General features: G+C 40.3%; 1 long non-coding RNA gene across 10 annotated transcripts in view; it reads right to left on the reverse strand.

Moving 5' to 3' along the window:
• Nucleotides 1–17,628, reverse strand: part of LOC119567900 — a 111,373-nt gene that overhangs the window by 68,089 nt on the left and 25,656 nt on the right. Inside the window, exon 1 of one of the 10 annotated variants that reach the window (XR_006285563.1) lies at nucleotides 15,950–15,970. The exons of 5 other annotated variants lie outside the window; for them this stretch is intronic. This is a non-coding gene — a long non-coding RNA (uncharacterized LOC119567900). Of the gene's footprint in view, nucleotides 1–1,625; nucleotides 1,645–4,762; nucleotides 4,782–10,914; nucleotides 10,934–12,703; nucleotides 13,019–15,949; nucleotides 15,971–17,628 lie in introns of those variants that run through there. 4 more of the 10 variants (XR_005227822.2, XR_006285551.1, XR_006285578.1 and 1 more) reach the window with 4 other exon arrangements.

Below are 17,628 nucleotides of genomic sequence, written 5' to 3' on the forward strand. Positions count from 1 at the left end.
CCTTCAGGTGCCTAAGTACCTTTGAAAATATATTCAAATAGTTACAAATTCAATACTCTGACCAGCACTGAATTTACACATATAGGTAGGTAGATTTAGGGCATCTGTCTATCTGTGTTTCTCCCCAAAATCCCACCTCATTTTCAGTTATTTGAAACAAAAACGTTTATATTTACAAACATTATCAACACCTACCAGGCTTCACTACCAATTTAGTCCCACTCCCAAAGATGTATTTCCAGCTGCCTCCAGAGTTAACACAGTGACACAGACAATAATAAAAACCAAGTGAATTCAATTTACATTGTCAGCTCTTTTGGTGCATGTCTCTTTGCACGTATATGGCTAAAACATCTAGCAATAAATCCCACACAGAGAAAACATTATAGAGTGTCCCAAGTGGGCAACTTGCTATCTATCTATCTATCGATCGATCTATCCATCTATCTATCTATACCCATCCACCCCTCTATCTATCTATCTATCTATCCCCATCCACCCCCTCTATCTATCTATCTATCTATCTATCTATCTATCTACCTATCTATCCTCATACACAAACACACCTAGCCGCACAATAAGGACAGGTATTTTTTAACCCTCTAAAAGTTCATGAGACCAGTTAGTTTGTACGAAAGTTGCCTTTAAAATAAAGCTTATTTTTCCCATGTGATCCTCGATATGTTTTACATAAAGTAAATGAACCAACCACAGCTGTTGAAATAAATGTCCACTTTGAATTCCCTGACTTGTGTCATTACTGCTGAGTGGCTATAACAAGAGGGATAATGGGACTAAATTCTTCCTAGGTGTAGCTCCAGTCAGATCAGTCAGTTTAATAAAGGGGTGAGTTTAGCCCAATAAAATGTAACTTGCTGCCTCCTTTTAGAAATAGAAACATAGGAATAGCCAGAGTGGATGAGACCATCTAGCCCTGTCTCTAACAATAACTAGAACCCACTATCTCGAGGAATGTACAAGCGTCCCTACGTTGGAAGTAGTGCAGGAGTCTGATGTTTCTCCCTCACTCCACATCATTTAGTGGCTGGCGCATGCCCTAAAGCAGGCAGATTTATATCTCTGTTGCATTCCACCCTCTCTAAAGTATCTGCACATGGTCTCGTTGGGTGAGATTTTCAAAAGTTCCAGTGTCAGCTAGGCACTAACTCCCGAGGACTTTCAGTGGCGCATAGACACCAAAATGGTGTAGATACATTTGAAAATCTTACCCATTATCCATGTAGAAAGAAGTTTTACAAAGGCACCTAAGGGATTTAGGAGTATTCATTCCATTGCGAATCAATGGCATTTATGCTCCTAAGTACCAGAGGCACTTTGAACATCCCCCCACAATAATCAATGAGATTATATGCCAGGGTTGCCTGCAATAACAGGGGAGGAGACTCAGTGTCTCATGAGGCCTCTTCCAGTCCTCTACTCCTAAATATCCAATCATTTCTTAAAATATCCCATCAAGCTCAATGGTATTATGTGGCAGTGAGTTCCACAGGCTAATTATGTGTAAATATTTTTAGCTCTTTAAAATTTGCTGCCTTTCACCTTTTATTGAACGGCCTCTTGTTCTTGCCTGATTAAACATGTTGAATAATATTCCTGATACTTACTGGGATTCACTACTAGCTTTGTTCCAGTTCCAAAGGTGACCTTGTAGTTGCTATTGCTCACAGTAATAAAAACCTTAACAAAAACCTCACTTGCCACCTCTTTAAAGCATTTTCCAGAGCTGACACAAACGAGGGAACCAACAAAGGGGCACATTCAACTATGACTCTTCTTCTAAAAATAATACGTTAACAGTGTGATCCTCTAACGAAGGGACTAGATCCTCAGCTAGGGTCAATCAGCATAGTTTCATTCTACTCAATCAGCTGTGCTGATTTCCAAGAAATGAAGATCTGGCCTAAAAATTTAATTTTGCTACTAGCTCTACAGACAAATGATAAGAAAGAAAGAAAGAAAGAAAGAAAGAAAGAAAGAAAGAAAGAAAGAAAGAAAGAAAGAAAGAAAGGTTAGGTTTTTTTTACCCATAGGAGTTACTATAATAATGTAGTTTGACCAAAAGCATAACAAAAGTGTTTAGATAGATAGATAGATAGATAGATATGCTTGCCATCCAGTAGTTACCAACCAATCCACAGATCATGAATAAACTTGACCCCATGAACAGTCTTTACAAGAATCAGAGTAAAGGTAGAACCATAGATACCGTTCACCGTAATGCTAGCAGGGCCCACGGAATTTGCTATTTTTGCAGGATAGACAGGTTACAGTGGAGTAGAAATTCCTACACCTCACAGAGAACCAGGAGCCAAACATTCTTTTGGTGTAAATTCATTGAGATAAGGGAGTTCCATCGGGGAGGATTTAACCCAAGCCATGTAACGACTATCTGATGTGACTGCCTATGAGCTAGCTTGTCCTCGCTAAGGCGAAACACACAGATTTGTATCTCCAGAATTCCTGCCTGACTCATAATTATTGTTAGCAAGCATATTTACACCCTGATTCTGCGTCCCTTGTTCCCAGTGAGCCAGACCCTTGGCTGGTGTGAAGCTGCAGAGCTCCTTTGACCTCAGTGGGTGTACTCCAGGAGCAAGGGGCTACTCAGCATGATTCAGGAGGACAGCAGAATCTGAGCCTTCTATTTTTCCAGTGATACCTCTGCCCTTGTCCATGCCTGCCTGGGTTCACCGTTAATTTTGTGCCTTTGCCGAAGGTGAGTTTCCAGTTCAGTCCAGAAGCCGCACAGTGACAAAGCCAAGACCAAACCCCGAGCGCTGGGATTTCAGAGCACGCCTACTGCGGAAGAGTCATAGATTTTTAAGGACAGAAGGGTCCAGGAGAACATCCAGTCTGACCTCCATGGGATTTCAGTGGGAATTTGGTGCCTAACTTCCTTAGGCTCTTTTGAACACCCCAGCTCTTTTCTACTGCCTGCTTCTCCTCCTGAATCTAGTCCCAGAAACAAAAGCAACGGATCAATACAAAGTGAGGCAAATGAAGAGAACTGCCAAGCAATTCTTCATAGAAAAAAAATCTTTTGCTGCCCTCACCCTTGTCACTTACTTGGCCGGACAATCAGTTTAGTGCCAGATCCAAAAATCAACTTCTCTGCTCCTCCTGTATATGGCACAGTGATTTAGGGCCAAGCAAAAACTCCCCTCGCTTACTCTAGCCTTGTAACCTGCCTTAGCAGGGATTACAAGTTTGGGGGCAAAGTAGGATCCTGATGATTTTGGATAAGCTCTTGAGCTCATGTAAACTGGCACTTGACCCATTGATTTCAGTGGCATTGCATCAATGCACATCCGCTGGGATCCCGCCGCATTGACTCCAATGGGGCTATGATTGGTTTATACCAACTGAGGACCAGTCCCCATTGACCATGGAGCTATGGCTGATTTCCATCAGCTGGGGATCTGGCCCACTGACTCCAATGGAGGTATGCCCAGTTTACACCAGCTCCAGAGATTCCTGCTGATCACACCAATGCAGGATCCCACATGGCTGGAATCTCTCTGGACCATAATGGCTGAAAGTACCTACCAGGTTCAATCAGCAGTTTAGTTCCCTTTCCAAAGATAAGTTTGTCTGCATATTCTGAAGAAGCACTGTGACAATCCCCCTTACAAAAAGGGTCTTTTATGAGTCACTGCTTGTTTCCTAGCCCCTCCAGAAACCTGCAATGCACCTCACACCAACTTCTTGATGATCTGATGATTATCTAGCCACAAAACAATTGTGTACTATGGAATCATAACATTAAAATTGGAAAAGACCTCTTCGGGCATCTATCTATCTATCTATGGTGAATACATTTCTAAGTCTTAACTACCCTAGCCTCTGACTCCCTCCCAGCTATTTAGGGCTTCTCTCTAAACAGACCCCCTGGGAGGAAAAGAAGTATCATTATGTCCACTTGATAAATAGGGAACTGAAGTACAGAGAGATGAAGAGACTTGCCCGAGTTTACACAGGAATTCTGTGGCAGAGGCAATGCAGTGTTTCAACCCTAAATTATTTAGCATCATGAGAAGTGTGCCTTGGAACAATTATTAGGGGGACAATAGAAAGAGGCCAATTCACAGCTGCATGTCTGGTTTTGTGCTCCAGACCATTCTGATCTACATACTGAGCCAAGAGGGAATGTAAATTGATAGATAGCCCTGCTGGCTTTGTGATGAGGGAAATGTTGAACCCGGGAGTCCTGAGCCAGGGTCAGTTTTTTACTCCCCAGACTAACCCTCCTCCCACTTGTCTGTAACGTGTGTACACCGCTGCTGGTTTATACGGCCAAGGCGATTCTCTACAGCTTCTCCTTCGGAAACTTTTCCTGCTGAATTTCACGTATTTGAAATCCTCCAAGAACTTTTCACTATTTCAAACTAGCATAATAACCCCCCAACACACACAAACCGATTGGTATCATCATGCCACACATCTGTCCAGCAAGGAACCATTCAACTCAAAACCAATATTTTAAATAACAAAAAATAACATTGTGTTTTGGGAGCAGATCCTCTGCGGAAGTCAATGGAGAGACTTTCATAGAATCAGAAGAGACCATTGTGATCCTCTAGTCTGACCTCCTGCCTAGCACAGGCCAGAGAACTGCCCTAAAACAATTCCAAGACAGATCTTTTAGAAAAAACATGCAAACTTAATTTACAGTAGCTGAGGATCTGGCCTCTTTTCATCTGAGTGATATTTAGAGACACTCTCTTTTCCCTTCAGGACTCACTTGGGTTTACAGAGAGGCTGGTCCCACTCCCAAACGTGAGCTTCTCGCTGTATCCTTTATTATCACTGTCACAAGAACCTTTACAAAAACTGCTCATGTAACTATCTGTTGCTCTCTTTGAACCTACATTCACAGCTGTTCCCCCACCATCTGTCTTAGTGCAATGGAAACTTACGATGAAATGCTGGCCCTATTGAAGTCAATGGCAAAATTCTCACGGACTTCAGTGAATCTAGGGTTTGATCCTTGGAGAACGGAAGGGTAGAAGGTGCTGGTGATATTTTTGAAAAATTAAAATCATTTTCATTCTGCAAGGTTTTGAAAATGAATATTTTCTCATTTATTGAAAATTTCCCCCCAAAAAAATCACTTTCAATTTTTGTTTTGTTATTTTCAGATTTTTGTTTGAGGTTTCAATTTTCCTTTTCTTTTTACTTCTCTCCATTTTTTCCTTTTTTTATGTTTTGTGAATGAAAGAAGAGAGGGAATGATGATAAAACAAATAACCCAGAAACCAAATGAGAAAAACAAGAAAAAACATTTTGGGTTTTTTTTCCCAATTTTGCTGAATTTTTTTTTAAAGTTTTCAAAAAACATTTAAATAATTTTTCCAGCTCTAAACATTAGCGAATCTTCGTTTAGAATGTTCAAAAATGCCTAAGGAAATTTTGAAAATCTTACCCTTAATTAGTAGTTGTTGTGTAAAATTTTCAAAAGCACCTAGCTACCTTAGAAGCCAAGATCCCATTTTCAAAAGTGACTTAGGCACCTAAACAAAGTGGCTACGGTTTCATTATCTTTGATTGGGCCAGCTTCTGTAGATAAAAGAGGCAAGCTTTGGAGTTTCAATGAGCCTTAAGCACCTAAGAAACTTTTAAAACTGGAACTTAGGTTCTTAAGTCACTTGGTGCTTTGAAAATTCTACCCATTGACTCCAAAATGTTTAGCTAATTACCTTGGAAGAATTGCCAACTCATGATCCATCCAGTAGGAGGCTGGTATTTTCAGTTGGGTTTAATGGAGTTTGAATCATAATGAGAATTCAGATCCTAAATGCATCTTGTGACTTTGAAAATGTTCCCTGTTAGATTAAAAAGGTTTTGTTTTACTTACTTGGTTTAACATTTAAAAATGTCCCTGATCCAAACACCAGTTCCCTATTGCCATATGTCACACAGTCACAAACCCTTCTACAAAAACCCACTCTCTGAGTGACACCCTCTAAAATAATCTCTTCAGTAAATAAATCTTATAGCTGGGATATTCAAAAAGCTTAAGGGAGTTAGATACCCAAATTCCCCTGAAATCCCCTTTGAAAAGACCAGACAGTTTCTCTCTGATTCATTTTCCCTATCTGAAAAATGGATCTAAATATCTTCCCTCTCTTGTCTACTGTTTAGGGTGGAGACTGTCTCTCTCAATGTGCCTGGCACCATGGGGTCCCAGTCTTGATTAGTGCATCCCTAGGTCTGAGTGGATAACTATTCTCCTGTCCTGGGAGAATTTGGGGGATTTTGAAAAAAAAATTCTGTCCCAAATTTTCATAAACTAATGAACTGACTTCTTTTCCTTTTTACTTCGTGTCACTTTTGTTTATATAATTTCTGAATATTTTGTTTTGATTTTGACCTTTATTTTAACTATTTTTTTCAGTGTAGATGAAGTTAAGTTTCTAAATAAAAAGTCATTTTGAACCAAAAAAATGAAACGTTTAGTTTTGCAATGTCAAAATCAATTTTGAAACTTTTTTCCGACTTTTTTTTTGGAGTCAGGAAATCCAGCAAAACCGACCCTTTCTTGCAGACAGTTTTTTTTCCCAAGGAATCTGTATTTTTCTGTAAAAAATATTGTAATTAAAAAATCCCAACCACCTGTATGCTAGACATTAGTGCAATGCAAATAAGAATAATCAGAAATGCAATCAAGGATACCACCTCACAGAGACACAATCGCCACACAATGGGAACATCCGCACAATGCATTTGGATCCAGAGTGCGCACATAATCTAACCTTTTAATGCAGGCAAAGGGGTGCCTATTGCTCATTTATTCTGTGCACTTCTTGTGCACGAGACAATTCTGCAGACAGCAATAAGTATTAGCATGTGGAAACGTGTGATGTCTCCCCATGAAATGGGTGCATTTCCTATGTTCGTCTTACCAGGTTTGAAAAACAAAATTTCCCACTGAAGATAGTGGGCCAGATCTTGAGCAGAGTTATTCCTTCCCCGACTGTCAGTGCAGTAGGGAAAAAATGCTCACTCTTTCTACTCAAGTGCATAAATAGTTTGTACATGATGAACAGATGTTATAAGCCTGTTATAAGATGTTTTAGGCATAAGCAGCGTGTGTTAGAAGCACATGAATGGAAGTCATTCTAGCAACATAGAAGTGTGGGAACTGATCCAAGGGCCATCAAATCCAGAGTCTTGACTCTGACAGAGGCTAGAATCATATGCTTCAGAGGAAGGTTTAATCACCACACAGATGTGGTATATAAACGGCCCATCCCTTTTTATATGATGCATGGTTATAAGCAATCTTTTCACTTTTGGGACTCTAATACAATCTGTAACTACTCAATAACCATTTGTTAGAAAAACTAGTAATAAGTTATCAGCCCCTAATAAACCAATTATACAAAGAAACTTAATGTAAAGTTTGATCAAAATAAAGGGCCAGATCCACAACTGGTGTAAACTGCTGTCCCTCCATTTGAGAGAATGGGCCAGAGCCCAGCTGGCCTCTATTGAATGCAGGATCTAGCCCTCTCCCTCCGTTTGGTACTTTGAAAAGTTTAAAATCAGAAGATGCACTTACTCGGTCTAACATTTAACTTTGTGCCTTTCCCGAACTGCAGCTTGTCATAGCCAGCCCCTGTAGTCACACACTGCTTAACGGCATTTCGAAACCCATCTCTTACTCTGCAGTCCCTCTGAGTCTCCACCTCAGCTGGGAGCTTTGCTTTTCCCTATCCAGGACTCAACCTGTGCAGATTCCAGAACTGAAGCATGTAGGTCAGGAATCTATATGAAAGAACTGATTGACCTAAGACATACCATAGCTTGGGTTGGAAGGGAAAATTCTCTCTCTTTCTCATTCTTTGCCTGTCTGTCTTGCCTGTTGGTCTCTCACTTTCTATTTCTGTTTATCACTGTCCCAGATCTTTCAGACATCCTCTCCATGGGGATATAGACTGTTAAAAATGTCTGTTTACAATGTAGATGAAGAGTTTGTTCTCCTAGCTGAACAATTTAAATAGATGGATCTATCTATTGAGATCAACAAATAAATGTGAGGATAAATGGACAGTGCAGGAGATCTGATTATTGGTGATATCTGTCAATCAGTCATGTGTTTTGGTTTGTTTTTCTCACTTACCTGGCTTCACAGTTAATCTTGTCCCCTGCCCGAATATTAATTTCCCGTAGCTGTCTTTATTTACACTGCCAGGAAACGCTTTACAAAAACTGTTCAGGGAGAAACTTTAACTTTCTGCTCAGTATCTCTCCTGCTGGGGAAATTAACAAAGGCCCTAACAAACAGGCATTCTGATTATTAGTGGACAGGGGCTGGAATTTGATTGCAGAGAGAAGGCAATTTAGAAACAAGAACTCTAGCTGTGTATGTTACATGTGTCACTAACTGTAACAACATGCTCTTTCTTTTTACAGACACGTTTCAAGAGTTTTTGATCTCTCTTTCTCTCACATCTTTCTCCCTTCATTTTGTATATTGCCTTTCAATAATTTCCCTGTTCTGACTTCCAAGAAAATTTCATTTCTACGTCACTGACTTGTTTCTGGCAAATAAGATCTGTCTATTTATCTACTTTGCAGCCCTCCTCCTCATAATGTCTGAACGCTTATATCAAAATATGAGTCTGAATCTGTATCTTCCTATCAAAATAACATTACTGAAATGGGGGGGGGGAATCAAGGTTCGATAGATGACTGAATCTAATGGATCTATTTTAAGCATATCTAGGGTGATTCTTTCTGCCAATGCAGACTTGGATGTAGTCAACTGATTGACATGCAACTGGAAGGCAAAGCTATTTTTCTAGATTTTGATGTCTGTTACGCTGGTGTGAATCCAGGCCAACTCTGCTGAAGTTAATGGAATTACTCTGGATCTCCACTCGCATCACGGACAGTAGAATCTGAGCCGTGCCTTTCTCTCAAAGACTGACTTGGAATTACTGTCAGGTGAGCGCTATCCCCCAACACAGCCTTCCTGTAACTGCTGCCTCCTGACCTACACCATCCGAAACCACTTTACACACACAGTCACGGGCAAGGCAGAGCGCCCTTTGACATTCAGACTGCAGCTGGACTTTCTCTCCGCTAGTCCCGCCTTCATCTATTATTATCCTTTGCCATTTGTATTACTGGACCTCCAAGGAGCCCCATGTCTGCTGGGCACTGCACAGACACATAATGACAGATGGTCCCTGCCCCCAAATCGCTTACAACCAACCTAGACAAATGAAGAATGATCACTTCTGGGCTATCAAGGCACAAAGAGATGAAGTGACTTCATCAAGGTCACAGAGGGAGCCTGCAGTAGACCCAGAAATGAAACCAAATCCCCTAAGCTCCCAGCCAGTGCACTCCCCACAAGACCAACCTTCCTCTTCTATTAATGCACCGTACAAGACACTCTTGCAATACTGATGCCCATTGGAAAGACTTAGGAAAACCTGTGTACATTTGCAGACCATTTATTTTCTCTTCGAGACTTACTTGGAATTACTCTCAAGTGAGTTCCAGCCCCAAAAATGAGCTTCCCAGAACCACCACTGCCGGAGTTACACCATCACCAAACACTTTACACAAACTGTCTGCTCCCTCGCAGAGGGCTCCACACGCAGCTCGAGTGTCTCTTTGATGCCAATATCGTTTCTAGAGCTCGTTATAATTTTTAATTGCAAACATATTTTTCAATTAAAAATGGTGTTTCAGCCAAATGGAATTTTTCCAGGGAAATGCTCCATATCAGTAACATTTGGGGGGTTTCATCCAAAAACTGGAGAAAAAATCCATTTTTTTGGTTAGGTTTTTTTTTCAGATTTTGTTCTGAATTTTTTCAGTTTTAATTTTTTCATCAAAAATCTAAAATCTTTTGAAGAGAAGTTTCAGAAAAACCAAACACATTTTGGTTTTCATCAGAATTTTACATGTGAACAAAAACCATTTTCTGACTCACTCTGCTTATTTCCATCATGGACATTTGGTTCCTGAAATCAACTGCAGTGAACACAGGCCAATTGTGTCCATACACATCGTTCCCCTCACCCCATATTTATAATTTTAAAAATGATTAATTCAATAATCAGGATACTCGCTAGGATTCATATTTAACCTGGTTCCACTTCCAAAAACCTGCTTGTTTACATTACTATCCACACAGTGATACGGGCCCCAACCAAAAAATATGCATTTAATCTCCATTCCTTGTTTATTGCCTTTGTAAATTCCAAATAAACTCATCTTCAATTACATTCCATTTCCATTTTATACATAGACTTTTCCTACCAAATCCTATTGCAACATTCACACTGGGATTTTCAAAGGAACCCAAAGGATTTAGGTGCTCAACTCCCAATGAAATGCAAGAGGAGTTCTGTGCCTAACAGTCTGGGATGCCTTTGAAAATTGTAGCCTCAGATACCCACAACCTTTCTTTTACACAAAGCTTGCTGTAATGAGAGGGAATGAAGAGTTTTTAAATGATTGAACCGAGTGTGTGAGATTTAGGTTGAGATGTTGAAACTGCCTAGGAGATTTGAACAGACACCTGACATTTATTTCAATTGGTAGTGGGGCATCAAAATATTTAGCCTTTCTGCTTACCCATCCAGCCATCTGTCAGTCTACCCGTTCCTCCCTCTGCAAAATTATCTAATCTATCTATCTATCTATCCCCATACACCCCCTCTATCTAATCTATCTATCTATCTATCCCCATGCCTTTGAATCAATCTTTGCATCCATTTCTTTCTTTCCTTCTCTTTTTCTCTCTTACTTTCCTCATGTAAATGATAGATAGATGGATCTGGATCAAAAGCAAAGCTGAGGATGAAAGGACAATGTGGAGGACGAATGATAATTGTTCATATTTTTAAATCCTTTAGTTTGTTTTTTACTTACTTGGTGTTACAGTCAATCTTGTCCCCTGCCCGAATATAAATTTCCCATAGTTGCCTGTATTTACACAGTCATGCAATGCTTTACAATAACTGATCAGGAAGAAGCATTAATCTTCCCCTCAGTCTGTTTTCTTCAGGAGAAATTAACCTAGGCCTAACCTACAGGCATCCTGATTCTTAATGGACATGCCCTGGAATCTGATTGCAAAGAGAAGGTGATTGGGAAACAGGAGCTCCATCTGCTTATTGTGCTTATCTGTGTGTGAGCCGGTTGTGGCTAATTATAATGACACACACTTTCCTTCTACACACGTGTTGTGAGGACTTTTTAATCTCTGGTTCCCTCCCTCTTTCATTTCCTTCATTCTTTTTGCCAAATCTCCATATTCCCATTTACATTTAAAGTTCATTTCTACTTCATTGATATTTCTGGCAAATAACAGCATCTCTCTTTCTATGTTCCTCCAAAAATCCCAGTTGGTTATCAGCTATTTGAAACCAACACTTTTACAGGTCAGAGAATGTATGAGATATCACCACCTACCAGGCTTCACTACCAATTTAGTCCCACTCCCAAAGCTGAATTTCTGGTTGCCTCCAGCGTTAACACAGTGACACATGTAATAGCAAAAACCAAGTGAATGCAATTTACATCACCATCTCGTTTAATGTATGTCTCTCCACACAGAGGGCTGAAACATCTCGCACTAATTCCCAGAAAATTAAGTCATTATAGAGTGGACCAAGAGGGCAACTAGTGATTGATCAGTTTATCTATCTATCTCACCATAACTTCTGAATGCTCACACCAAATCCTGAGTCTGCATCTGTATCAAAACCCACAACCAGTGTCCTTCAAACGCTTCCTATAAATATAACTTAGTGACATGGGAGAACATTTAGGAGTAATGAATCCCTGTATCAAATGGATCTTATTTAAGCATATTACTTGTCTTAGCCCTTCAGCCAAGGCAGGGTTGGCATTCAGCTGAAACGTGTGAAAATAGAGTGAAAAGAATCGGATCTAGGATACACTGGGATGAATCCAGGCTAATACTCTGGACTCAGTGGAAATACTCTGGATTTACTCTCGGGTCACTGATAGGAAAATCTGAACCAAGTTGGAAACACATAGAAAAACCGTGTATTTTTGCAGACCCGGGTTTTCTCTTCAAGACTTACTTGGAATGACTCTCAAGTGAGTTCCAGCCCCAAACATGAGCTTCCCCAAATTGCTGCTGCCGGAGTTACACCATCACCAAACACTTTACATAAACTGTCCGCTCCCTCGCAGAGGGCTCCCCGCGCAGCTGGAGGGTCTCTTTGATGCCAATAGTGTTTCTGGAGGTGGTTATAATTTTTAATTGAGAATGTATTTTTGAAAAACTGTGTTTTAGCAAAGTGGAATTTTTCCAGGGAAATGTCCAATATCAATAACATTTGGGAGATTTCATCTAAAAACTGAAAACAAAAACATTTCCATGTTCTTTTTTGGTTAATTTTTTTCCCCAGATTTTTGCTGAATTTCTTGTGTTTTCTTATTTTTGAACAAAACCCTGAAATCTTTTGAAGAAAAGTTTCAGTAAAACCAAACACCTTTTGGTTTCATCAGAATTTTACATGTGAAGAAAAACCATTTTCTGATTCACTCTGCTTATTTCCCTCTTGGACATTTGGTTCCTGAAATCTATTGCAGTGAACACAGTTCAATTGTGTCCATAAAGTTCATCCCCCCCCCTTTTTTTTTTAATAATAAAAGAAATTATTAAACAAACAATCCGGATACTCACTTGGTTTCACATTTAACCTGGTTCCACTTCCAAATACCTGCTTGTCTACATTCGTATCCACACAGTGATACAAGGCCCAACAAAAAACATACATTGAATATCCCTTTCTTTCTTTATTGCCCTCATGTATTCCTAATAGTCTCATCTTTACCTACATCCCATTTCCATTTCATACCGAAACAAATCCTATTGCAACATCCTCACTGGGATTTTCAAAGGAGCCAAAGGGAATTAGGTGCTCATCTCCCAATGAAATGCAAGAGGAGTTCTGTGCCTAACAGTCTGGGATGCCTGTGAAAATTGCAGCCTCAGACACCCACAACCTTTCTGTAACACCAAACTTGCTGTAATGGGAGGGAATGAAGTTTTTAAATGATTGACTCAAGCGTGTGAGATTTAGGCTGAGATACTGAAACTACCTAGCAGATTTGAACAGACATCTGACATTTATTTCAATTGGGATTGGGCATCAAAATCGTTAGCTTTTCTGTTTCCCTGTCCAGACGTCTGTCAGTCTACCTGTTCTTCCCTCTGCAAAATCTAGCTAGCCAGCTATCCCCATGCCTTTGCATCCATTTCCTTCTTTCTCTCCTCATGCAGATGATAGATAGACAGATCTGGATCAAAAGCAAAGCTGAGGATGAAAGGACAATGTAGAGGAGGAATGATGATTGTTCGTATTTTTAAATCCTTTAGTTTGCTTTTCACTTACTTGGTGTTACCGTCAATCTAGTCCCCTGCCCGAATATAAATTTCCCATAGTTGGCTGTATTTACACAGTCATGCAATGCTTTACAGTAACTGATCAGGAAGAAGCATTAATCTTCCCCTCAGTCTGTTTCCTTCAGGGGAAATTAACATGGGCCCTAACCTACAGGCATCCTGATTCTTAATGGACATGCCCTGGAATCTGATTGCAAAGAGAAGGTGATTGAGAAACAAGAGCACTATCCTTGTGTAAGCTGTTTGTAGCTAATTATAATGACGTTCTTTCCTTCTACAAACACATGTTGTGAGGGCTTTTTCATATCTAGTTCCCTCACTCTTTTATTTCCTTCATTCTTTTCATTCTTTTTGCCTAATCTTCATATTCCCATTTACACTTAAACTTCATTGATATTTCTGGCAAATAACAGCATCTCTCTTTCTATGTTCCTCAAAAAATCCCAGTTGGTTATCAGTCATTTGAAACAAACACATTCATTTCTCAGAGAATGCACAAAATATCACCACCTACCAGGCTTCACTACCAATTTAGTCCCACTCCCAAAGATGAATTTCCGGTTGCCTCCAGCGTTAACACAGTGACACATGTAATAGCAAAAACCAAGTGAATGCAATTTGCATCACCATCTCGTTTAATGTATGTCTCTCCACACAGAGGGCTAAAACATCTAGCACTAATTCCCACAAAGTGAAATCATTAAAGAGTGTACCAGACAGGCAATTTGTGATCTAGCTAGCGATCTCCATACATTGATCGATCAATCGATCAATGTAACCACTATAACTTCTGAGTGCTTACGGCAAATTCTGAGTCTGCATCTGTATCAAAACCCCAACCAGTGTCCTTCAGACTCATCCTATGAATATAACTTATTGACATGGGAGAGCATTTAGGGGTAATGAATCCCTGAATCAAATGGATCTTATTTAAGCATATTACTCACCCTAGTCCTTCAGTGAACGCAGGGTTGGCATTCAGCTGACTAGAGTAAAAAGAATTGGATCTACAATACACTGGGGGGAATCCATGCTAACTCTCTGGGCTTAGTGGAAATACTGTGGATTTACTCTTGTGTCCCCCATAGGAGAATCTGAGCCCACTTGGAAAGACTTAGCAAAAACTGTGTATATTTCCAGGCCAGGCTTTTCACTTCAAGGCTTACTTGGAATGACTCTCAAGTGAGTTCCAGCCCCAAACATGAGCTTCTCCAAACCGCCACTGCCGGAGTTACACCATCACCAAACACTTTACACCAACTGGCCGCTCCCTCGCAGAGGGCTCCCCGCGCAGCTGGCGGGTCTCTTTGGTGCCAGTAGTGTTTCCAGGGCTGGGTATACTCTTTCACCAAAAATATATTTTTGATGAAAAATGGCTGTTTTAGCCTCATGGAATTTTTCCGGGAAGGGTCCAATATGCAATTTTGGGGGTTTTCATCCAAAAACTGAAAATAAAAAAGTTTCCTTTTTGGGGGGTTACTTTTTTTTCAGATTTTATTTGATATATTTTCTGTTTTCATTTGTTCAACAAAAGTCTGAAATCTTTTGAAGAAAATTTTCAGTAAAACCAAACCCATTTCGGTTTTCAACAGAATTTTTCATGTGAACAAAAACTATTTTCTGAGTCCCTCGGCATATTTCCATCTTGGTTCCTGAAGCCAATTACAGTGAACACAATCAACTGTGTCCATAAAGTTCGTTTCCTCCTCTGTTTTCATAACACAAAAAAAATAATTCAGTAATCCGGATACTCACTGGGTTTCACATTTCACCTGGCTCCACTTCCAAACACCTGCTTGTCTACATTCATATCACCACAGTGATATGAATCCCCCCCATACATTTCATCTCCGTCCCTTAGTTTATTGCCTTTGTGTTTTCCCAACGGCCTCATCTTGGTGTACATCCCATTTCCATTTTAAACCAAACCAAGTGCTATTGCAGCATTCACATTGGGATTTTGACAGGAACCCAAGGGAGTTAGGTGCTCATCTCCCAATGAAACGCAAGAGGAGTTTTGTACCTCACACCCTGGGATGCCTTTGGAAATTGCAGCCTCAGAGACACAACACCTTTCTGTAATGCAAAGCTTGCTGTAATGGGAGGGAATGAAGAGTTTTTAAATGATTGAACCGAGTGTGTGAGATTTATGCTGAGATATTCAAAGCTGCCTAGGATATTAGGATCTACATCTGACGTTTATTTCAGCTGGTGTTGGGCATCAAAATCCACAGCATTTCTATTTGCCTGCCCTGTCATCTGTCAGTCTACCTGTTCTTCCCTCTGCAAAATCTATCTAGCCAGCTATCTATCCCCATGCCTTTGCATCCACCTTTGCATCCATTTCTTTCTTTCTTTCTTTCTTTCTTTCTGTCTTTCTTTCTTTCTTTCTTTCTTTCTTTCCTCATGTAGATGATAGATAGATGGATCTGGATCAAAAGCAAAGCTGAGCATAAAAGGACAATGTGGAGGAGGAATGATGATTGTTTGTAGTTTTAAATCATTTAGTTTGTTCTCACTTACTTGGTGTTACCGTCAGTCTTGTCCCCTGCCCGAATATAAATTTCTGAGCGCCTGTATTTACACAGTCATGCAATGCTTTACAATAACTGATCAGGAATAAGCATTAGTCTTCTCCTCTGTCTGTTTCCTTCAGGGGAAATTAACATGGGCCCTAACCTACTGGCATCCTGATTCTTAATGGACATGCCCTGGAATCTGATTGCAGAGAGAAGGTGACTGAGAAACAAGAGCACTATCTGCGTGTGAGCCGGTTGTGGCTAATTATAATGGCACGTCTTTCCTTCTACACACACGTGCTGTGAGCGCTTTTTAATCTCTAGTTCTCTATTTTCTTTCCTTCATTCTTTTCTTTCTTTTTGCTTAATCTCCATATTCCCATTTACACTTAAATTTCATTTCTACATCATTGCTATTTCTGGCAAATAACAGCATCTCTCTTTCTATATTCCTGCAAAAATGCCAGTTGGTTATCAGTCATTTGAAACAAACACATTCATTTCTCAGAGAATGCACAAAATATCACCACCTACCAGGCTTCACTACCAATTTAGTCCCACTCCCAAAGATAAATTTCCAGTTGCCTCCAGCGTTAACACAGTGACACATGTAATAGCAAAAACCAAGTGAATGCAATTTACATCACCATCTCTTTAATGTATGTCTCTCCACACAGAGGGCTAAAATATCTAGCACTAATTCCCAGAAAGTGACGCCATTATAGAGTGGACCAAGCGGGCAACTTGTGATCTATCTATCCACATAACCATAACTTCTGAGTGCTCACACCAAATCTTGAGTCTGCATTTGTAGCAGTGTCCTTCAAACTCATCCTATAAATATTACTCATTGACATGAAAGAACATTTAGGGCTAACGAATCCCTGAACCTAATGGAGCTTATTTAAGCATATTTCTTCTCTTAATCCTTCAGCCAATGCATGGTTGGCATTCAGCGGACAAGAGTGAAAAGAATCTGATCTGTGCTACACTGGGGTTTATCCAGGCTTATTGTCTGGACTCAGTGGAAACACTCTGGATTTACTGGGGTCACTGGTAGGAGAATCTGAGCCAATCTAGAAAGACTTAGGAAACCCTGTGTATAGTCCCAGACGAGGCTTTTCTCCTCCAGACTTACTTGGAATTACTATGAGATGAGTGCCATCCCCAAACATAAGCTGCCTCAAGCTGTTGCTGCCAGAGTTACACTGTCACCAAACACTTTACATAAACTGTCCGCTCCCTCGCAGAGGGCTCCCCACACAGCTGGAGTTTCTCTCTGCCATTCCCTACTGCTCTAATATTCTCTATTATGGCTCTTTGTCATTCTCAGAGGACCCCGTGTGCCAGATGCTGCACACACACGTGGTGAGAGACAGTTCCCTTCCCCAAGAGCTTAAAATCTAAACAGACAAGACTAACAAAAAGTGGAAGGGGAAACTGAGGTATGGAGAGATTAAAGCTGAAATTTTCAAAAGCGCTTCCAGGAGGTGAAATACAATGGGACTTAGGTACCTAACTCCCTTGGGCTTCTTTGAAAATTACAAATAAAGCAACTTGCCCAAGATCATAGGACCCAGAACTAGAACCCAGAAATAGAACCCACAACTCTTGGGTCCCAATCCAGCACTGTGGCAGCCACGCCATACAGAGAAGGAAGAGCAAAAAGGAAGGTTTGTCACA

This window comes from Chelonia mydas, chromosome 13 (genome assembly GCF_015237465.2).
Source record: "Chelonia mydas isolate rCheMyd1 chromosome 13, rCheMyd1.pri.v2, whole genome shotgun sequence".
Classification (NCBI taxonomy): Eukaryota; Metazoa; Chordata; order Testudines; family Cheloniidae; genus Chelonia; species Chelonia mydas.